The 24,164-nt window shown below is 40.8% G+C and overlaps 1 pseudogene and 1 gene segment (V, D, J or C); one reads left to right on the top strand and one right to left on the bottom strand.

Moving 5' to 3' along the window:
• LOC128584904 (probable non-functional immunoglobulin lambda variable 1-50) overlaps positions 1–24,164 on the bottom strand; it is a 685,263-nt gene that overhangs the window by 302,769 nt on the left and 358,330 nt on the right.
• On the top strand, positions 18,114–19,135 carry LOC128584909 (calcineurin subunit B type 1-like; annotated as a pseudogene).

Genomic DNA, 24,164 nt, shown 5'->3' with positions numbered 1-24,164 from the left:
GTGGTTGGGAAATGATTGCTAACCCTTGTTTTGATGTGAATTTTCTTAATGATTAATGATGTTAAGCATCTTTTTGTGTGTGTTTTTATTGGCCATTTGTGTATCTCCTTTGTACAAATGAGAAGATACCTGGGAAAGTGAGGTCTGGGAGAACAGAGGTCTTCTCAAGGAGACCACAAGATACACCTGCAGAGTCCTCTCCATGGTGACTCAGCTCTTAGGAATTTGTAAACTTAACTTCCTGGGACCTAGAAATTTCTGCTTCTATGAAATCCTATAGTTCTGTGGGGCTAGAACAGCTTCCCCTGCTTGATTGAAACTGACCAATGAGAAAGGTACCTGTGGGTTAGAACTTTTGGCTAGAGATAAAAAGGGAAAGACCAAGCCAGTTGGGGAGTCTGGGCATTTTGAATTCCTCTATGCCGTTAGCCTCACCGGCTGAAATAAAGTTCTTCCTCTTATAAACATGGTGTTTGGGTGCTCTTTCTCTCCATCAGGCCTGGTCTTCCCACAACAGAAAACCTGGACAAGTCCTTTGCCTATATTATTGAGATGTATGAATTCTTTTTATAGCTTGATGGAGAAGCATGGTGTTTTTAGGCAGTCACTGAAATAATTGAAATAAGTGGGAGGTTAGCAAGAGAGAGCTTATTAATGAGCTATATAACAGGCCAGCCCCTCCTAGTGACTGCATGCTCTGTGTAAAACACTGCTTTTAGATTTTATGCATCATTCCAAGGAAGTATTGTCTGTTCCTTGGAAATTCTCCTATTCTATTTTTTACTATTTTCTTGATTGGTCTATCCCCCATCTTGATCAACCCTATTTCTAGAACAGCCCAGGTCAACATGACCATGTCTGTCTGTACTAGAAATTGCCAAGGGCACTGATCAACCTCTTTCTCAGAACAGTCCAACTGTAGGGTCTTAATGAGCCCCATTCCTGGGTCAGTCTGACCTCCTTGCCCTGCTTATGTCTAGCTAACTGCCTAACAAGCCCAGATATTGTGTCCCTTCTCAGATATACCAACTTTGAATAATGAGATTAAAAAAATATGATTATATCAAGTGGTGCCTGTGACTCAGTGAGTAAAACATTGGCCCCATATACCAGTGGTGGTGGATTCAAACCTGGTCCTGGCCAAACTGCAACAAAAAATAGCTGGACATTGTGGTGGGCACCTGTAGTCCTAGCTACTTGGGAGGCTGAGGCAAGAGAATCACCTAAGCCCAAGAGCTGGAGGTTGCTGTGAGCTGTGACACCAAGGTATTCTACCAAGGGTGACAAAGTGAGACTCTGTCTCAAAAAAAGAAAAAAAAAATATATATATATATATTGTAATTAACAGAGTATACATATATATGATTATATAGAGTTTATTCATGCCCCAAAATTACGGATGGTGACCTGTGAGCATAGGTTCAAGATGCCCTGCATATACACTCCTGTTGGCAGCTATTACAAGTGAGTTCTTTTTTTTTTTTTTGTAGAGACAGAATCTCACTTTATGGCCCTCATTTGAGTGCCGTGGCCTCACACAGCTCACAGCAACCTCCAACTCCTAGGCTTAAGCGATTCTCTTGCCTCAGCCTCCCAAGTAGCTGGGACTACAGGCGTCCATTTTTATTGGCCATTTGTGTATCTCCCGGCTTTTTTTTTTTGGTTGCAGTTTGGCTGGGGCCGAGTTTGAACCCGCCACCCTCAGTATATGGGGCCGGCGCCTTACCAACTGAGCCACAGGCGCCACCCTACAAGTGAGTTTTTAAGGAATAAAAAAGAAGACATTTCTAAATTATTTACCAATAATTTATATTAAAGTAACATAAGCTAATAATTTTCTATGCATTTTTATTTGTAATCACAGATTCCAAATACATGAAGAAGACAGGGGAGGCAGCTAGCTAATCTGGAACAAAATTGCTTTTGAACAATTGCCTCTGGCATGGGGGCAGGAGTGGGAGGGTGGTATGACTGAAGTCTCATATTCTTGTCTTTCTGGGTTTGATAAATTTTATATACCTCACAAAGCTTTTAGCTCTGAGCTATTTGCTTTCCTTTTAAAAAATTTTCTTTTCTCATAAAGATTTGTAAGTATTTTCTCCCATTCCATACATTGCCTTTTACTCTGCTGATAGTGTTGTTTGATACACACAAGGTTTTAATTTTGAAGTCCCTTTCTTTTTTTCTTTTTTTTTTTTTATTGTTGGGGATTCATTGAGTGTACAATAAGCCAGGTTACACTGACTTCAATTGTTAGGTAAAGTCCCTCTTGAAGTCCCTTTCTTTTCTTTTCTTTCTCTCTCTCACCCTTCCTTCCTTTTTTCTTTTTTTCTCTCCTACCTTCCTTTTTTTATTTTGCCTGTACTTTTGGTGTCATTTTCAAAAAAATGTTTGCCAAATCCAGAGCTGTGAAGACTTTCACAAATGTTTTGTTTACATTTTTTGTGGAAACAGGATCTTGTTCTGTTTCCTGTTACAATGTACAGTAGCATCATCAAAGCTAGCTGCAGGTGCTGGAAAAATTGAATACCACATGCAGACAAATGGAACAGGATGTGATAGAATCAAATAAAGTGGGCCCACCCAAATAGAATGTGCCCACCCCCACCCTTCCAGATGTTCCACCCAGAAAAGGGGATGTGCCAACCCCCACCCTTCCCACCTTTAAAAGCCCTGTCCACCATTACCCATGTGCTGACTTCCTTCTCAAACTCAGATCACCCTCACTGGGGTGGAAATAAAGGCTTCTGTTGCCCATACAGAAACTGAAATCCATTATCCTTTCATTTCTCATCTCGGAATAATTTTTATTTTGGTCTTTGACCTCTCAGGATCCATATCTCTCATCACTCACAGAAATCAATTCAAGATGGTAAAGAACTTAAATATAAGGCATGAAACCATAGAATTCTAGAAGAAAATATTGAAAAAATTGTTTAGGTATTGGCCTAGGCAAAGAATTTATGAAGAAGACCCCAATGGCGATCATAGCAACAACAAAAATAAATAAATGGGACTTAAATTAATGAGCTTCTGTACAGCCAAGGAAGTAATTAACAGAGCAAATTAGACAACCTACATAATGGGAGAAATCATTTGTAAGCAATACATCTTATAAAAGACTAATAACCAGAATCTACAAAAGACTTGAAGAAGCTAAGGAAATTTTACCCCAAAATATGACTACTTAACATAAAGAATATTTGAATTAAAGCTATTCACAATCAGAAAGCACTGGAAAGGGCTTCCCTTTGTCTCCATGAAACCAGTCTGACCTGATCAGGGGCTCAAAGGGTGCCACTGACTTCTTTTTCTCCCCCTGAATGCTATCAGACCTGGCCTAAATCATTTAAAACACAATACCTGTCTCTCAGGTTAATTTACAAGTCAATCTGTTTCCCCATCTATTCATCCTCCCTAGCAACCGCTTGCTGCACCCATACTCCACTTTCTCCAGCCTCCCTTTAAAAAGTCATCTATAAAGGTATCTGACCATCTTTGAGACATTGGGTAATTGTTCTTGTAGTTCCCTGGGTGCATGGTATTTGGAAATAAACTTTTGTGTGTGAGACAAGAGTCTCACTTTTTAGCCCTCAGGTTAATTTACAGTCACAGCTCACAGCAACCTCAATCTCTTGAGCTTAAGCGATTCTCTTTCCTCAGCCTGCCAAGTAGCTGGGACTACAGGCACCTGCTACAACACCCGGCTATTTTTTTAGAGACAAGGTCTCACTGTTGCTCAGGCTGATCTGAAACCTGTGAGCTCAGGCAATCTACCTGCCTGGGCCTCCCAAGTGCTGGGATTACACGCATGAGCCACCATGCCTGGCCCAAACCTTTCTCTCTCTCTCTCTTTTTTTTTTTTTTTTTTTTTGTAGAGACAGAGTCTCACTTCATGGCCCTCGGTAGAGTGCCGTGGCATCACACAGCTCACAGCAACCTCCAACTCCTGGGCTTAAGCGATTCTCCTGCCTCCCAAGTAGCTGGGACTACAGGCACCCGCCACAACGCCCGGCTATTTTTTGGCTGCAGTTTGGCCGGGGCTGGGTTTGAACCCGCCACCCTCGGTATATGGGGCCGGCGCCTTACCGACTGAGCCACAGGCGCCGCCCGCAAACCTTTCTCTTATTAATCTATTGTAATTGTGAGTTGACTTTTCAGCGAACCAACCAAGAGAAAAAGGGGGAGTTCTGCCATCATTACTACAGATTCAAGCAAATCAGCAAGCAAAAGTCAAACAGTGCCATTAACGTACCCTATAAATGCATTAATGTATGCATGATCTATGTGTTTATGATTTAATAAAAAAAGTGGGCAAAAGAAATAAAGAGATGCTTCTCAAAAGAAGATAGAGAATGGCCAATAAACATATGAAAAAATGTTCCATGTCACTAACCATCAGGGAAATGTGAATCAAACACACAAGGAGATAGCACTTTACCCCAGGCAGAATGGCTTTTATTAAGAAGTCCTGGGCGGCGCCTGTGGCTCAGTGCCTAGGGCGCCGGCCCCAAATGCCGAGGGTGGCGGGTTCAAACCCAGCCCCGGCCAAACTGCAACAACAACAAAAAAAAATAGCCGGGCATTGTGGTGGGCGCCTGTAGTCCCAGCTGCTCAGGAGGCTGAGGCCAGAGAATCGCGTAAGCCCAAGAGTTAGAGGTTGCTGTGAGCCGTGTGACGCCACGGCACTCTACCAAGGGCGGTACAGTGAGACTCTGTCTCTACAGAAAAAAAAAAAGAAGTCCTGGCTCAGTGCCTATAGCTCAGTTATTAGGCTGCTGGTTACATAGACTGGGGCTGGCAGGTTTGAACCTGGCCTGGGCCTGCTAAACAACAATGACAACTGCAACAACAATAAAATAGCCGGTCATTGTGGTGGGCACCTGTAGTTCCAGCTAATTGGAAGGCTGAAGCAAGAGAATTGCTTGAGCTCAAGAGTTTGAGGTTGCTGCAAGCTGTGATGCTACAGCACTCCACCAAGGGTGAAACAGTGAGACTCTGTCTCAAAAAAAAAAAAAAAATCCTTGCATGGATGCAGTGAAAAAGAAACCTTTATGCATTGTGGGTGGGATTGCAACTTAGTGCAACTTCCATGGAAAAAAGTTTACAGATTTCCTAATGAACTAAAAGTCAACCTACAGTTTGATCCAGCCATCTGTCTACTGGATACCTACAAAGGAAAAAAAGTCACTTAAAAAATGTTATGCCAGGAGTTCCCCAAAGACCACACAACAAGATAAGTCAAATTAAAGAGGGGTACTTTATTGAGGAGCTGGCCAGGGACTGCCTCAGTGACCCAACATGGGGTTTCTGAGAGCAACCTTGAGCTGTTTGAGACTCTGGCTTTTATAAGGCAAAATATTTCCAGGGGGCAAGTAAATGTAATAAACATAGTCACAAAAGCAAAAGCAGCAGTTAGGGGAGAACACAAGAGTAGGGTGTTTAGTTTACACAAGGCTATAATCCCGAGAGCAGTTAGCAATTTTTCCTTAACAAAGCAGGTACAATCTACAATGTAGGGAGGGGGGCTTATAAGTAGGGGTCATAAAGCAATGATCACCAGGGACCTAATCATGAGTGCAGTCAGTAATTTACACCACTAACAACTTTAGTTGAATTTAATAATAATTCTACAATGGGAGGGCAAGCAAGGAGGGACCAGTTTTGAAGGTAATGAAATGTAACAGAAAAGGAGTCAAAACAACAGAGTGGAATCAGGCCAGTTTTGCCACTCCACTGACTCTCAGGAACAGGAATTATAACAAAATGGAGTCAGGCTTGCTTCTCTTTCACTTTAACGAAAAGACACCTGCACACAAATGTTTATTACAGCACATTTCACAATTGCAAAGATGTGAAATCAACCCAAATGCCCTCCAATTAATGAGTAGATTAACAAAATGTGGCATATGTATACCATGGAATACTGCTCAGGCATGAAGGATGACTTAATGCTTTTGGCAACAATTTGGGTGGAATTGGAGACCATTATCCTAAATGAAGTATCTAAAGAATGTAAGAAACAAATACCAATGTACTCACCATTAAAGTGGAATTAACTGATGAGCACACGTGTGCATAGAGGGAAGTCAATCTCAAAAGAAATCAAGGAAGGGGTGGGGGTGGAGGAGACGGGTGAAAACCTACTTAAAACGAACACTATCTGGGTGACAGGCATAGTTTTAAGCCTGACTTGACCATTAAGTGATTCATGCAATCAAAACTTTTGTATCCCTGTAATACTTTGAAATAATCATATAATAAAAGCTTCCTCGACCTCACACTCCCAGGCTCCATTGATTTTCCTGCTTCAGCCTCCCAAGTAGCTGGCTAGTTCTTTTTTTTGTTTGTTTTGCAGTTTTGGCTACTCCGTTGAGCCACAGGTGCCGCCCATAGTTCTTCTTAACAATGTTTTGTTAAGTTTAAATTCTCGGAGCCATAGCTTTGATATCTGGTCAGGATCATCTCTGGAAATAAAATATTTGTGCCCAACTCTTGAAAACGGTCTTCAGTATAATGAGTATATAGAGCTGGGTGCTTGACTAGTGTCTGGTGTGTCTTCGCCTTCCAGGGTTCTTTGCTTTGCTCCAGACAGCAAGAACAGGAAGAACAGGTTTCTGTAGGTCTCTAACATGAATTCCCCATACAAATGCTGCTGAGCAGGGTCCAAGCAGGCCCACTCTTCCATAGAGAATTCAACAGACAAGTGCTTGAATGTCAACGCTTCTTTGGATTCTTCCCTGAGGACCTTTTGAATGTCACCACGAGGGGGGATGCTGGGCGCTGCAGGCAGACAGCTGCTCAGACAGCTCTGGGCATTTCTCAGCTTCCGGGATGTCCCGGTGTCCTGCAGGTTAATTCTCTGCAGAAGCAGAGTGACAGAGGCTGCTGCAGAGACACTTAGGATCCCCAGGAAAGGGAACAGCTGAAGAGGAGGCCGTAGCTCAGAGCCCAACTCCAGAGACAAACGCTGCTCAGAATCCTCGGTGCCGCCTTCTTCTTTCTGGCTGTGCATCACTTCCCAGCTCCCGAGATGTCCCAGTACCTGCAGGTCACAGGGTGACAGAGGCTGCTGCAGAGACACCTGGAATCTCCAGGAATCCCCACATTATTTCTTGATTAATTGTGCAAACTAGGAAGCTCATAGCTCTGGAAATGAGAAAACTGGAAGTATTTTCTGTATTTGAATATCGCCTGTGTTTCTTCACAGAAATTTCCAAGGAAATGCTATTTCTTACATTGATGAGAATGTATGGAAATCATACCGTTGGACTGAGAAACTGTGAGTATATTCTCTCCAGATATGAGTACAAAAACTTAGCTGCATTGTAAGATCCTTCCTGGTCCAGAATTTTGAGGTCAACGCTTCTAAGGAAAGGTATTTCTTCCTCCACATCTCAAATCAATGTCTGTTGATTATAATTCTATGATTATTTTAAAACTAAATTTGGTGGGCTCTCTTTAAAAGAAAGAGGCAATTTAAATGTATTTTTATTATGTAAGTAATACACATTATACTCTTAATATATAAAAACAAAATAACAGGTATAATGGAAACCCTCCTTGTGCCCTGATGCCTGGTCCCTGAGGTAACCACTACCCCTAAGTTTGGTGCATATCCTTCCAGACCTTTTCCCAACTATTTGCCTACATACATATTTACATATAGCAAAATAAATTTTTTGTGTGGCCTTACGTTTTTTGTTTTATAGAAATGGTAACATCATACAACTTGATTCTTTAACTTCATGATACATGTTAGATTTTTCTTTCACAGCACTTAGAGGGTTACCCCATTCATTTAAACTCTTGCATCATTCCATATTATGGATTCCATACTATGGATGTGGCATGAATTATTTAATAATTCCCCTATGGATGGATGTTTAGATTATGTAAAGTTTTCTTTTCTTTTCTTTTTTTTTTAGAGACAGAGTCTCACTGTGTCACCCTCGGTAGGGTACCCTGACATCACAGCTCACAGCAACCTCCAACTCCTGGGCTTAGGCGATTCTCTTGTCTCAGCCTCCTGAGTAGCTGGGACTATAGGCGCCTGCCACAACGCCCGGCTATTTTTTTGTTGAAGTTTGGTGCAGTTTGGTGGGGGCCAGGCTCGAACCTGTCGCCCTTGGTATATGGGGCCGGCACCCTACTCACTGAGCCACAGGCGACACCCTCCTATGTCCAGTTTTCTTGTTAGGTGCATTGCTGCTTCTTTGTAAACTTGGGCAAATATTTCTGTACAACAGATATCTAGAAATGGAATGGTTGATATGAGGACAATGTAGGTATTAAATTTTAATTGTCCTCAAAAAAGTTGTGCCAACTTATACTATACTCAACAGAATATGACAGCATTTTACCACTGAGTATTCTCCAACTCTTTGCTGATATGATGGGTGAACAAAAAGGGTCCTGTCTGAATTTGAATTTTTCTGATTACTCTTGAATTTAAATACCTTTATTTGTTAAAAGTTGGTGAACATTTGTATTTCTTCTGAATTTTCTGTCCTTTATCCATTTTCCTTTTGAATTGTTTTTATCATTTTCTTATTAATTTATTAGAGCAGTCAATTTAGATACATAAGTTATTTTGGAAAAATACAGTAGTTTGTGTGTCATCAGTTCAACTTGTATAGGTTATCTCTGAGTTTTCGTTTTTGAAAATAGAGATATCATTTTATTTTCCATTAAAGTTTGTCCCCTTGTAATATGATTCCATTTATATAAAGTTCAGGAAGAGGCAAAACTAAAGTATGTTGTGTATGACTGACATATAACAGGTAAAACTATATTTTGAAAACAAGGAAATTACTATAAAAGTTAAGATAGTGGTTATCTTCAGAGGTCAGAGAGAGGGTTGTGATTGGAAAGGGCCACACGAGCTTCTGGATGCTCATGGTACTCTTTCTTGATGTGATGATATTACATGGGTACCTGCTTTACAATTATTTAAACTGAACATTTAAGTTATATGCATTTTATGCACATTGTATTTCTCAAAAAAAAAAACAAAACATTTTTTAAATGGGGGGAAAATCCTACTGACTTCACTTGTAGCCTGACATAGGTCCATGTGGGGCTTTAATAATAACCTGTGGGGCTTGGTGCCTGTAGCTCAAGTGGCTAAGGCGCCAGACACATACACCAGAGCTGGCAGGTTCAAATCCAGCCTGGGCCTGCCAAACAACAATGACAACTACAACCAAAAAATAACTGGCGGGCACCTGTAGTCCCAGCTACTTGGGAGACTGAGGCAAGAGAATCTCTTAAGCCCAGGAGTTGGAGGTTGCTGTGAGCTATGACGCCACAACACTCTACCTAGGATGGCAGTTTGAGGCTCTGTCTCAAAAAAAGCAACAACCACAACAAAAAAATTATTGGGGGGAAAGAGATGAGGAAATGGCAGTTCTGCTGGTCTTGATTAGAACCAGAGTTAGGTTCTAACAGGGATTTTGTGATCTAGAGAGTAGGCATTAAATATACGATTTGGTGGGAATAGTGGGTAGGGGTGTGTGTGTGTAGAAATTTGGACACAAAAAGGAAAATGTGAAAAAAGGTTTGAATGAAAACAAAGCAGATGTTGCCACCTTGAAATTAAATAAGAATGAGTGTATTCAATTGGCACCATTACCCAGGTTTCCTCCACAGAGAGGAGTTAGTCCGATATGGCAAATAGTTTGCATTTTTATTTAGAAATAACCTCTTCCTTTACACTGTTGGTGGGACTGCAAACTAATTCTACCTCTTTGGAAAGAAGTATGGAGAATCCTCAAAGAACTCAAATTAGATCTCCCATTTGATTCCTCAATCCCACTATTAGTCATGTATCCAGAAGAAAAAAAAAAAGTCATTCTATCATAAAGACATTTGTACTAGGTTGTTTATCGCAGCTCAATTTACAATTGGCAAAATGTGGAAACAACCTAAATGCCACCAACCCAGGAATGGATATACCAAACTGTGGCATATGTATACCATGGAATCCTACTCAGCCATTAAAAAAGATGGGGACATTACATCTTTTGTATTAATCTGGATGGAATTGAAACACATTCTTCTTAGTAAAGTATCACAGAGTGGAGAGCAAGAATCCAATGTACTCAATACTAACATGAGGCCAGTAGATAATCTGATACATTCCCACATAAGAGAAAAACTCAAATCAATTCAAGGTCTGGGATGGGGAAAGAGGGAGCAGGGAGAGGGGAAGGAGGAGGATGGAGGTGCTCCCACTCAATGGGCCCAATGTTCGAGTGCATGGCACACTTCTTGGGGGCAGTACACAATTATAAGAGGAACTCTACCTAACTAATGCAAACATTGTAACCTATTTCTTTGTGCCCTCAGATTAACCCGAAACAATAATAAAATCTTAAAAAAGAAATAACAAATAACCTTATCCTTTTTCAGAATTCTCAGTGAAAATCATTTGACCAAATTACATAAAGATTCATTTGAAGGCCTGCTATCCCTCCAGTATTTGTAAGTTATAGTTAATCATATTTATTTATGAGGTTTTAGTGATATTATCTGTTAAGTGAATAAGGGGTTCAAATCAGATAATCTCTAAAACTTCTTTCAGCATAAAATGCTGCAGTTCTCTAAATCCGTGCAGAGCTTTAGCCCATCTCTGTGCATTTTTAGTTTTTAACATCATATAGATAAGATACGGATAGAAAAAAAACTTTGCTTATAAGGAAAAAGTGGTAATATCATCTGAGCAATTATTGACACCCATTGAACCTTGTTTTATAAGTTTTATATATCATCTGCTTATATTGATATTTAGTCTACAACCCATAGAGCAAATCTAATCCACAGTCTGTTTTTATTTACAGCCTGTAAGTTAAGAACGGTTTTTACATTTTTAAAGGATCTGTAAAAGAAAAAGAAAGACAAGAATATGCAACAGAGACCATATGTGACCTACAAAGCCTAAAATATTACTATTTAGCCTTCAGAAAAGGGCTAAATTTGGGTGGCGCCTGTGGCTCGAAGGAGTAGAGTGCCAGCCCTAGGTGCCGGAGGTGGTGGGTTCAAACCCAGCCCCGGCAAAAAAAATGCAAAAAAAAAAAAAAAGAAAGAAAGAAAGAAAGAAAGAAGAAGGATTTGAAAAAGTTGGTTTAGTAGCATGAGAAGAATTAAACTTTAAGTTGTTGCTCAAAGGAAAGGAAAGGAAAATATAGACCATCTACACTAGTTTGAATGCCATTAATCCAGAATTTTTTGAGAATTTAATCTGAATTAAGTTAACATTTAACTATTAAATAAGCAGATGAATTATAAAGAATAAATATATTTAAGAATATAAAATATTAAAGAATGTTAAATATTTAATATAAGAACATTATATTAAAATCATATAGATATGATTTAATTTAATCATATAGTAAATATATATATTTAAGAGAATAGGCTGGCAGTGAGGATTTCATAGCAGAAATTACTATACTCTTATTGAAAATAGTTGTTTAAGGACAGGTGCAGTGGCTCACACCTGTAATCCTAGCACTCTGGGAGTCCAGGGTAGGAGGATCCCTTGAGCTCATGTGTTCGAGTGCCGCCTAATTGAGAGTGAGACCCTGTATCTACTAAAAAATAGAAAAATTATCCAAACATTATGGTGGGTGCTTATAGTCCCAGCTACTCGGGAGGCTGACGTAGGAGGATAGCTTGGAGCTCAGGTGTCTGAGGATGCTGTGAGCTAGGCTGACACCATGGCACTCTGGCCTGATGCAACAGAATGAGACTTTGCCTCAAAAAGAAAAAAAAGTTGTTTAAATTATGGTTAAATGGTATAGCTAGAAATGTTTACAATGAAAAAGCATATTACCAATGCTCCTAATTCTTCCCAAATTACAAAATGAAAATTTCTCCTGCCTTATTGCCAAGGAGGGAATACTTGCATAGTATTTATTTCTATCTTTTTAAAGATAAGAAGATACTATATCTCTTGCTATGAAAGTCTGAGTTTTATCCTTTGCCCACGGCAAAGAAGTGTGGTCAAGAAGTGTGTACATCATTAATTTTTATTAAGCTCACTAATGTTGCTCTTTAGCAAATAGATTCTTCTTTCAAATGTAGAAGACTTAAGGGAAGTAGGTACAAGACACTAAAAATAGTCCTTTGAATGATCTAACCTTCTAGGCCTTAAAGGCATGACCACTTTTGTACTGGTCTTCTTAGGCACCTCTGCCACATTTGGGGAAAAAAGTAAATGACGTAATTGCTCAATGGAGTAGGCCCTTCCTTACTTCCACAATGAAATATGCATATTTTGTAAGCTAATCTTTCATGTTAGGATATATTCTCATTCATTTAAAAAATGCCAACCAATTAAAAAAAACAAAGGGAATATGCCAACCACTTTGCCTAATATTAGAGTCAGAGAGATGAGTAAGACAGGATTCCTACCCTTCTAAGAACTTAACATTTCACAGGGGAAACAAACATGTAAGCATCAACCATAACGAGACAAGCACTAAGAGGATGACAAGGGCTGGGTGCAAAGGCCCAGAAGAAGGATACAAAGTAATAAAGTTGCATTTCTTTTAAAATAGTTTTTTTTCTCCTTCTCCTCATTCTCAGCTTTTCACTCATTTTATAAATACAGTAGAACCTCCATGGTTGACCACCTCCATAATTTTACCTCATTTTCACAGACCAGACATGCGCCACATGTGCTCAGTGGAAGTTCCTTATGCCGACCACCACTGTATGTTGCCTGGTTTGTTATAGTCCAGTAAGTGATCAGCTTAGAGAGGTTCTACTGTATTCTCATGTGTCAATTTTAAACACAGTGGGCTTGCAGATGAGCAAGACCTAATCCCTGCTTTCAAGGTGTTTATACTTAAAAGAAATGGGAGCAAAAATAACTACATTGAAAAGAAGACATAGCTATGGGCACTAAGAGGGACAAACTGCTTCTGGAGCACAGAAGGAGGAGAAAAGACTTGAGTTTGGATCAGAGAAGATGTTCCTAGAGCAATGCTGCTAGAACAGGATCTATCAGAAGGCCATCAGATATCCTTAGACAGATTTCCTGGGACAGATTTGGGGGGAAATAGTCTAAACTTGGAAAAGGGAAATGGGCGAAAGGCAAAATACAGCAAAGTATTTGAGGAATGCTTTGAGTACCTGTAGAGTGCAAGGAGAGAGAGTAGGAGACTGGAGCCAGACTTTCTAGGGCTTTGAATGCCAAGCAAAAGCCATCGCAGGGAACCATGCTATACCACCATGCTTTACGCCCATCTTAAGTCTGCACCACAAGCACTTGGAGGTCTTGTTAGGCCTTGGTTCTGGACTACAACTCCACAGCTACTGATTCAGTCAGTTCAGAGTAAGGCCAAGGATTTGCATCTTTCATAAATTCCCATATGCTGGTCTTTGAGAATCACTTCTGGAGAGTTCATCTGGTTAATTGTGTGCAGGATAGTTTAGAACAGTGGTTCTCAACCTTCCTCATGCCGCGGCCCTTAATACACAGTTCCTGTGGGTCGTGACCCACAGGTTGAAAACCACTGGTTTAGAAGGAAGAGATACCAGTCAGAACAGAGTGACAACAGCCAGGTGAAGAGCGAGGGATAAACTAGAGTCAAGAGAAATAGTCAACTATAGTTAAGGTGTGTTTTCAAATAAAAATCCAGTTCCGTGTTGCCTTTTGGTCCGTCCCATCACTGTACCACTGAAAAAATTGCTTTCATGGAATATTAAGGCAATATAAAACCAAAATGAATTTCTATTAATATGGTATAATTCTGAATTAGTTTAAAGTTATGTATTAATGAGAAGGGTAACTTCCTTTCAAAGGATGTGAAGGGATAGCTTTTATCTCTTTTGGTATTGAACTAGCTTAGAAAAACAGAATTAAACCAGAAAGGTGTAAAATGTGAGGTTATTCCTTTTCATATTAGAATTATATAGAAAAATAAAAACTTGAAGCTTCTAATCTAGAATTTGATGAGGCTACAAAAGGTTGTTTAATCAAGTCTCCTGCTGCCCAGGGAAAGATTACATCCAAAATCTTTTAAGATCTACAGTTGCATATTTTATTGATGAAAATCATGAAATACAGGGAGCATTAGGGGGCTATGGAAAGTTCAAATACAAGTCCAAAAGTTTAGAATGTAGACAAAAGCTACATATTCATTATTATCATTCTAAACTCTACTAGTTGTTCCTACTAATTTGGTATCGAATCAAGGCAATGTCTTCCTTTCACTTTTTCTAGAGATTTATCCTGCAATAAAATCCAATTTATTGAAAGACGTACCTTTCAATCACTACCATTTCTGCAGTATGTGTAAGTTACAAATAGAACTTCATTACATTTGGAACTTTTATTAAACTTATAAACCCTCTGCTATTCATTTTGAAATATGATTAAAATTTTACTAGTAGAAAGTTACTAAAATTATATACCAAATTCATTTAATCTCTAGCAAAGATTAATGTGAGAATTATTACACACACCAGAGGGGATCATAATAGAACAATGGTCTCAACTAGTGGGATTTTGTACTCAGACGACATTTGGCAATGCCTGGAGACATTTTCAGTTGTCACAACTGTGGGTATGTTACTGACACCTGCTGGGCAGAAGCCAGGAATGTTGTTGACCTACAATGTACAGGACAAATCCCCCAAAGAATTATACAGCTAATATATCAATAGCACTGAAGTTGCAAAACTCTGTCGTAGAGAAATAAAGATCTCTTAACACAAGTATTGGCTGAGCATTCACTGTTTTGTATCTACACATTGCATGTATAGTAAATATGAAAGTATAAATCAAAAGCCAATATCTTCTACAGCGAAATTCCCTTCGTGTATGGAGAAAGTACTGAGGTTATGTTTTGTCATATATAAGTTAGAATCTCTGCCAAATGATAAATGCTCTGAAAGAATAACTTTTCTTCTTCTTTATCGGCTTATGTCTTTCCTTTTTCTTGTTTTTTGTAGAAATCTTGGTTGCAATTTAATCACTGAACTGAGCTTCGGAACATTTCAGGCGTGGCATGGAATGCAATTTTTACACAAGGTGTAAGTTAAATAGATGAACACATAAAAAGCTATGTGTAAAAGCATCATTCAGTTTTCAGTTAACTAGGTATAAGCTCATCATGAACTCTGAATAGCATATCTTAAGATCTATCCAATTTTTCTTTTTTAATTTTTTTTAAAGTTATATTTATATTTCAGAGAAAGGATCCGTCCATTTTTTTCAGGTGAGGAAACTAAGGTACAAAGGGGCCAGGAGACTTGTGTAACTTCCATATGACATGCTCTGCTTTCCCTAGAAATGATCTTTGGTATGGGTGATAAAAGATGTCAAGCAAGTAATGCTCAAATTAGCATTGTCTTGGGAGCCCCAGCAATGCTGCTTTGATATGTGAATTGTCCTTGAAATTCTACGTTTGAATATAACTTTGATTCCTACTCACGTACAGAGTTTCTAACCGCTGAAATGTATACAGCATATAGCCACAAAGAAGGAAGCGTAACACAAAGTCCTCCAGGGTGCAAAAGGGGAAGGATGTTTTCTCAGAGTCAGTTTCTTTTAGTTTTTTATTTATTTATTATTATTTTTTTTTTGATAGAGACAGAGTCTTAGTTTATTGCCCTCGGTAGAGTGCTGTGGCGTCACACTGCTCACAGCAACCTCCAACTTCTGAGTTTAGGCGATTGTCTTGCCTCAGCCTCCCAAGTAGCTGAGACGACAGGCGCACGCCACAACGCCTGGCTCTTTATTTTTGTTGCAGTTTGGCCGGGGCTGGGTTTGAACCCGCCACCCTTGGTATATGGGGCCAGTGCCCTAGGCACTGAGCCACTGGTGCCACCCACAGTCAGTTTCTTTTAAATGGTAAACCAGGGTGGTGCCTGTGGCTCAAAGGAGTAGGGCGCCGGCCCCATATGCCGGAGGTGGCGGGTTCAAACCCAGCCCCCGGCCAAAAAACCTGCCAAAATAATAATAATAATGATAATAAATAAATGGTAAAGCAGAAAGAATTCCAGAAAATCTGCCATAGGGCACTTCTCTCCCTGTCACCACAAACCTTATTTTTTCTTAAAAATACATACCTATGAAGAATGATCTGTGGGCATCTTTGCACTGTGGGAGAAAATGGTGTTTATGTTAAGCTATAGTGCAAAAGATGTTCAGAAAGAAAATACATTACTTAGCCTAATTCCATATACTTGCTTTCCTGACTACCCTTCAACAAGTAATGTAGAGGGGCCAGGCACAGTAGCTCACACCTGTAGTCCTCGCACTCTAGGAGGCTGAGGCAGGTGGATTTCTTGAGCTCAGGAGTCCGAGACTAGCTTGAGCAAGAATGAGACCCTGTCTCTAAAAAAGAAAAAAATAGCCAGGGGTTGTGGTGGACACCTGTAGTCCCAGCTACTTGGGAGGCTGAGGAAAGAGGATCACTTGAGACCAAGTATTTGAGGTTGCTATGAGCTGTCTTGCTATGGCAATCTACAAAGGGTAACAAAGCAAGACCTTGTCTCAAAAAAAAAAAAAAGCTATGTAGGTTTTATTTTCTTTCAGCTCAAAATTCAATAATTTCTCTGTGACACAAGCAGATCATGGTAGGTATATATGATCTATGGCCTGAAGGAAATTTTAGGCTCAAGGTGAAGATCCTCTTCTAAACTTGACTTTGGAAAAGACTGTCCACCTGTCTTGAGGTTTGGAAGTCTAATTTCACACCATTCATTTTGGGTTAGAGGGAGGGGTTTAGGGTGTGTGTGGAAGTGATTAACAGTTTCTACAGAGGCTGGTCTTATAGGGACCTCTTCTCTTCCCTTGTTAATTTACTGATGCCTTGCATAGAGGAAGAACACAAGGGTCTGTTTTTCTTTTGCCCTCACACCAAAGAACCAGATTCATTAGATCCCTCCACCAAGAGATTTAGATGGCATCAGTACAAATGTCTTGAACTCACCACCTTCACTGAACATTGTCGACAGAAGAGAAGGCAAACTCTGTAAAATAATTTGAAGAGGTCTATTCTAAGAACTGAATTTGAGGACCATGGCCTGGACCCATGCTCAAGAAACCTTGAGCAAGTGGACTCACTGTGACTGGATTAGTTTGCTTCTATTCAATTCAGGGAGACAGGAATTGCATGTAAAGTCATGAATCAATACAAGACAGGGTGTAAGTTGGTTTGGCCTAAAAAGGTGGGACCTCTCAAAATGGAGGTTTACAGGTTATAGGTGGGTTTTAAAACTCTTTGATTTGTAATTGGTTAAAGAAATGAAGCTTTGTCTAAAGCAGGCGTCCTCAAACTTTTTAAACAGGAGGCCAATTCACTGTCCCTCAGACTGTTGGAGGGCCAGACTATAGTTCAAAAAGAAAAAACTATGAACAAATTCCTATGCACACTGCACAAATTTTATTTTGAAGTAAAAATACAAAACAGGAACAAATACAATCACATGGCCTCATGTGGCCCGCGGGCCGCAGGTTGAGGACCCCGGGGCTAAAGGCTTGGGATCCTTTAAGTTAAGGACATCTGTTAATTAGAGACAACACATCTGACAGATACCTAGACTCCAGTGAACTGTTAAGCAAGCAGAGGACCTACAGGTTTGTCCTCTATAGCCTCAGGCCTGTTAATGAGTCTCCCAGAAGGGAGGGGGCTTGATGAGGCATTTCTGACTTCCCCTCTTAGCGCTAGCAACTCAGCCCTTTGGCCAAGAGGGGGGTCCAATTAGTCAGCTGGAGGGGGGAGCCTTAAGATTTTATTTTTAGTTATTATTATTTTTTTTTTTGAGACAGAATCTTACTTTGTCACCCCTTGGTAGAGTGCTGTGGTGTCATCTCATCTCCGCTTACACCTTTCACTGGCAACGAATAGACCAAAGTAAGAGTTTGACCATCGATGCTGCCTCTGGCGGATCTCGGCCAAAAGGGGAGTTGTGAACTAAAATAAAACCTTACAAACCACAGCTCCTTAGAAGGCCTCACCTGCCGCAGCCGAGCCGGGCACGCGGGTTCCGGATGAACGGAGCTCCCGGAAGCCCCGCCCCCGCCGCCGGCCGCGCGCGCCCCCCACCTCCGCCCCGCGGCTGCTGCGCTCGGCCCTCCCCTCCCTCTCCCGCCCTCCGCCTTTGTCGCGCCTGAGCTTGCGGGTCAGCAAGAGCCTCCAGCGTGAGCGTGCGGCTGCAGCCCCGGGCCACCCAGCCCTCTCCCCTCTTTTCTGCCTGTCTGCCTCTCCTCCCTGTCGCCGTCTCTTCCTCCCGCGCTCTCGGTCTGTGAATCTCGACCTTCATTTCTTCCACCCCGCCCTGCCCGGTCCCTCGCGTGCCCAGTCACCAGGCCGCGTGGGCCCTGCAACGCCTCCTCCCCTCCCCCAACCGCCACCCCCTCCCCGCAGGCCACACGGGGCCGCAGCTGGGCCTGCTTGGCCTGCAGCCCGTCTCAGCGCCGACACTTCTCCAGGCCAGCGAGCCTCCGACCCGCCGAGCAAAATGGGAAATGAGGCAAGTTATCCTTTGGAAATGTGCTCAAACTTTGGTGCAGATGAAATTAAAACGTTAGGAAAAAGATTTAAGAAGCTTGATTTGGGCAGTTTTGGTTCTTTGAGTGTGGAAGAGTTCATGTCTCTGCCTGAGTTACAACAGAATTCTTTAGTACAGTGAGTAATAGATAGATTCGACACAGATGGGAATGGAGAAGTAGATTTCAAAGAATTTATCCAGGGAGTCTCTCAGTTCAGTGTCAAAGGAGATAAGGAGCAGAAGTTAAGGTTTGCTTTTCCTATCTATGACATGGATAAGGATGGCTGTATTTCCAATGGGGAACTCTTCCAGGTGTTGAAGATGATGGTGGGGAACAATCTGAAAGATACACAGTTACAGCAAATCGTAGACAAAACCATAATAAATGCAGATAAGGATGGAGATGGAAGAATATTTTTTGAAGAATTCTGTGCTGTTGTAGGTGGCCTAGACATCCACAAAAAGATGGTGGTAGATGTGTGACTCTTTTTAAAGAGTACCACCCAACACTTTTGCTTTCTCATCCATGTCTGAAGATCTGCTCAAGATGCCCAGCAATGCTCTCTGTGTATTTAAATGGAAGTATTTTTCTCTGTGAAGCCACGTTTTCCAACATGAGCCTCATGAAGCCAACCAAGTGTTATTGAACTTACTCTCTGAATAACTCAGTGTAGCACTTTAAAGTCTGAAGAACAGCAACATGAAAAGAGCATATCAGTGTGGTAGAGAAAGGGAAGGGGTTGGCTTTTTAATTTATTTTTCTTCATGTTTTATAACAAGAAAATATGTATACATATGTAAATATTTATATGTAGATATATGTAGCTTTCTATGTATGTAGTAGGTTGGCTTTAATTTAATATACTTTGATTCAGAAACAAAATAGACTAAAAGTGCCAAGCAGAACATAAAACATCCTTACTTTTATTTCACACAGTTTTTTTGTTTGTTTGTGTTTTTATTTCACACAGTTTTATATATAGATAGGAGATTGTACAATTTGAGCCCGGTGTTAGGCCAGCTGTTTTCCTTTTCCTGTGCTTTCTCCTTTGAGAGATTGACAAAGCATTTGTTAATGTCTTATTATTTACCTTAATTACATTTTTGTAACAAAGGAGTCTGTAACTTTATTCTTACTTAAGAATATATTTCCAGGGACTACATCTCACTGCTGAGCAGCTTTTAATATGCCTCTCCTTGAGGAGAAAGTATAGTTCAGCGCCACTGCCAAGAGCTAGTTCTTGTGTGCATGTGATAACTGCACAGTGCTTATGGCTGCTTCATTCTGTTACTTTACAACTAGGAGCCGTTGCATTTATTGAATGTCCCTGAGTAAGTGTAAGTTACCAGTTGTGATTTTATACATAAAGGCCAGAAGCTAGCTTAGGCAGTCATGATTTATTATATGCCTTACTTAATGAAGAATACCTGAAATAATCGTGTAACTGCTTAGGATATCCATTTGTTTCATTAAATGGATAATTTTTCATTAAACTTGTGTTTGAACCATGAATTTCCCTTTATGTTTCAAAAGACTTGCAGCAAATAAAAACTGGGGACATTTAATGTGCCTATATGTACTAAACACCCATATATATTTGTGATTAAAATGGGAGAAATCTTGCTAATTATATGTCACAGAAGAGCAAAATGCTATTCAAATTTGTACCTCTCTTTACTGTAAGGCATAGAGAATGCATAACGGTTTTCCTTGATTTGCCCATATAATTGGTAATGGGTAATAACTTAATAGATGTGTGTGATATAAAAGTAGTATATCCTGTTCTACCGCTTGATGTTATCCCTTCCCTTTTCTGCAAAGGTACTATTGGCTGGAAGAAAAACATTTTGGGTAGCTTTGTATGACAGTATTTCCTGATACAGTTTTTCTATAAAAACTGGTTTTATAATCATGAGTGGAAAAGGGCAGGTTGAATCGAGTTGACTGAATTTTTTTTTTTTTTTCTGGTAGAGACAGAGTCTCACTTTATCACCCTGATCGAGTGCCATGGCGTCACATAGCTCACAGCAACCTCCAACTCCTGGGCTTAAGCGATTTGCTTGCCTCAGCCTCCCAAGTAGCTGGGACTATAGGCGCCCACCACAATGCCCAGCTATTTTTTTTGTTATTCCAGTTTGGCTGGGGCCAGGTTTGAACCCGCCACCCTCGCCATATGGGGCAGGTGCCCTACCAGCTGAGCCACAGGCGCCGCCCAGAGGTGACTGAATCTTAAGCTGAGCGCACCTCCTGCCTTGGCTGTTCCTTCAACTGAGTGCTGCACATCATGGGCTCTGCCTGTGAGAGAAAAATCCCGGTGCTTGGTGTCCCTGCATGACATGGAATTTTGCATGTAGATCAATTTAAAATGTACCTGTTGTTTACACAATTTGCATAATTTTAAAAGGCAATGTTGCCAAACTTTGGAAATGTTAATATTCGAACTGAAAATCTCCACTTCATGTAACATCTTCCTCTGGTTTATACTCCCAGCCAGTGGTTTAATCTGTTCCAGTGTCAACTGCCATGTGCTCTGCTTCAAGGGGGAACCTAGTCTTTTGTGAATTTTTTGTACATTAGTATTTGTTACAAATATTTTAGCAAATGCTTTCTATTTCTCTTGCTTGTGCGTATCTTGGCTGGCGTTACAGAAAAATAGTGCAGACATTATTTCCTTACTGGGGAATGGGTTTGTTTCCTTTTCTTTTTTTAGTTTGTGTGTGGGTTGGGTAGGGGAGCGGTGGTTTATGTTGAATGTTTAGTTTTTCTTCTGCATGGTACATCATGTTGTGGGATCTTTAGAAAAGTTCATACTGTATGAATAAGAAAACAAAATATTTGAAACTTGAAAAAAAAATTCTTAAGCCAGCACGCCTGGTTTAAGTATTTTATTTTGGTTCACAATTTCTCCCTTTGGCCAAGATCTGTGCCCCCACCCCCACCCCACGGCTTAAGATTTTATTTTGGTTCACAATTCTTCCCTTTTGGCCAAGATCCACCAGAGGCACCATTGATGGCCAGACTCTTATTTTGTCCCATCCCGAGAGCAAGACTGGATGTTTGGGCCAGGTTTGTTAGAAGGGAAGGGTGACTCACCTGGGCAGTGCTCAGGGGCAGTTAGAGAACTCTTTCAAATACAGGGGTGTAGGGTAGCTGGTAGGCAAATTCTACAGCTTGCCAAGAATGTCAGGGTCCTTTGGTGTGAATTTCTGAGGGGGTGTGGGTAACTAGACCCTTTGTGTCTTTGTCTTAGGAGGAAAGGAGGAGGAGGAGGGTGAAGGGTTTGTGTGTGGCTATGTTAGGCTCCAACAGCTGGGATGGTATGGCCCCTGCCCTGGTTCCATCTAGGCCCTTGGTGGGACCCTCATGGCCAAGAGAACTGAAGAGCCAAAAGGACTTACATCCTTGAAGTGTTTTAGGCCAGATGGGACTGGAGGTGGACAGGTACTCATGGAGGCTTTTAAACCTAGACAACATGAAGGTAAAAATCAAACTGTTAAAGGCAAGGGCTACAAAATTAATTGATCTGTGTTGTGCTACTATATTTTGAGGTTTAGTTGCAGGCTTATAACAAAAAGGCGGAGGAATTTAGAAACTTAATCACTTAAGCTAAGGAATTTAGAGACTTTTGTTGTGTCACCTTATTTTAGTCTCTTTAGTGATTTGTCCTAAGGTGGCTAATAAATTTCCTGTTACATCTCTTTTTGTATAAACCCCATCCTGAGGACAATTATGGTCAGGATGGATGTTTGGACCACATGGCCCAAAAAGACAAAGTTTCTCATTTAGTATTTGTTTAGGCTTCTGTGTACCCATCCTTGATCTTGATCTACTTTAATCTATAGAAGTAAATGTTTTCCCTATGTCTTTGAACATATTTCAAATAGTTGAATTAAATTCTTGTCTAGTAAGCCCAATATCTTGACTTCCTCAGGGACAGTATCTACTGATTTCCAACCCCCACACCCACCCCTGTGCATGGTTTCTTTGTGCCCCTTATAAATTGTGTTGAAAATTGGATATTTTAAATAATACTACGTATACTGTAACAATTCTAGAAATCAGATCCCTGCCCCCGGGGTTTGGTGTGTACTGCTGCTTATTATAGTAGTTATTATTAATTTATTTAGTGACTTTTTGGAACTAATTTGTGTTGTCATGTGTGGCCACTGAAATCTCTACTAGGTTAGGTTAGTCTGCTGATGAATGAACAGAGATTTCCTTAAAAGTCTAGAACCAGTAAGTCTCCGAGATTTTCCCAAGGGGCTTGTGTGCGTGTTAGGGCGTACCTTCAGCACTCAGCAAGATGGTTTTATAGCTCTGCCTTAGCTTTCATTTCCTGCTTTGTGCAGAACCTCAGAATCAGACATGGATGAGAGATTAGGGACTTCTCTGATGTTTCCTGACTATGCTCACAGTCCTAAATATGTATATGACCTTCCAGATTTCAAGGAATATGACTCATGGTCTTCCAGTTTAACAAGGAAATGTTGGAGTATTTCAGAGTTCCTATGGATATCTCATTCCTAGGCCTTTTCTATTAAGTTTTGTTTGTTTGTTTGTTTTTGAGACAGAGCCTCAAGCTGTCACCCCAGGTAGAGTGCCGTGGCATCACAGCTCACAGCAACCTCCAACTGCTGGGCCCAAGCGATTCTCTTGCCTCAGCCTCCCAAGTAGCTGGGACTACAGGTGTCCGCCACAACGCCCAGCTATTTTTTGGTTGTAGTTGTCATTCTTGTTTAGTAGGCTCAGGCTGGATTTGAACCCGCCAGCTCTGGTGTATGTGGCTGGTGCCTTAGCCGCTTGAGCTGCAGGTGCCAAGCCATCTATTGGTAAAGGTGCCAACTTTTACCCATCGCCTCATGTAGCTGCCATGTTAAGACACTTCTTATAATTGTCTTCCACAAACACCCTTTTAGGTCAAATAGAAGCAAGCCTTTCCAGGAAGGTCTTCCATGTAACAAACAGGTCAAATAATGACAGTTCATTGGAATTGTGGCTTTGAAAGAGCTCTGGCTCCATTTTGCTCCCTCTGGTACTAGAGATGTGGGCTACTTTTTGTTGTTGTTGTTGAGTCTCACTTTATTGTCCTTGGTAGAGTGCTGTGGCGTCACACAGCTCACAGCAACCTCCAGCTCCTGGGCTTAGGCCATTCTCATGCCTCAGCCTCCCAAGTAGCTGGGACTACGGGCGCCCGCCACAACACCCGGTTATTTTTTTGTTGCAATTTGTCTGGGGCCGGGTTTGAACCCGTCACCCTCGGTATATGGGGCTGGTGCCCTGCCCACTGAGCCACAGGTGCCACCCAGATGTGTGCTATTTTTAAGGCTACTACTGAGCTGGGAGCAAAAGATGGTCTAGGGTAAGCTAAAACAACACAAATCTCACTGTTTTTACTGAAATTTAGCCATTTTTCCTGAATAAACACTCCTTGGGTTGCTGCATTGTGACTTTGATTAAATTTCTAGAGTTCTGAAAACATTGATTCTGGACATTTTGGCCATATTTTTGTTGTTGTTGTTTTTATGAAGGGATGAATTTTCAGATGTCTTTACTCCACCATTTTCACTGCTGTCACCTACAACATGGTTTTGTTCCCTTTTTTTTTTTTTAGACAGAGTCTCACTTTGTCACCCTCAGTATTGTTCCCTGGTGT

Source organism: Nycticebus coucang, chromosome 4 (assembly GCF_027406575.1).
Source record: "Nycticebus coucang isolate mNycCou1 chromosome 4, mNycCou1.pri, whole genome shotgun sequence".
Taxonomy (NCBI): Eukaryota; Metazoa; Chordata; class Mammalia; order Primates; family Lorisidae; genus Nycticebus; species Nycticebus coucang.
This window is presented reverse-complemented; position numbering and strand designations above follow the sequence as displayed.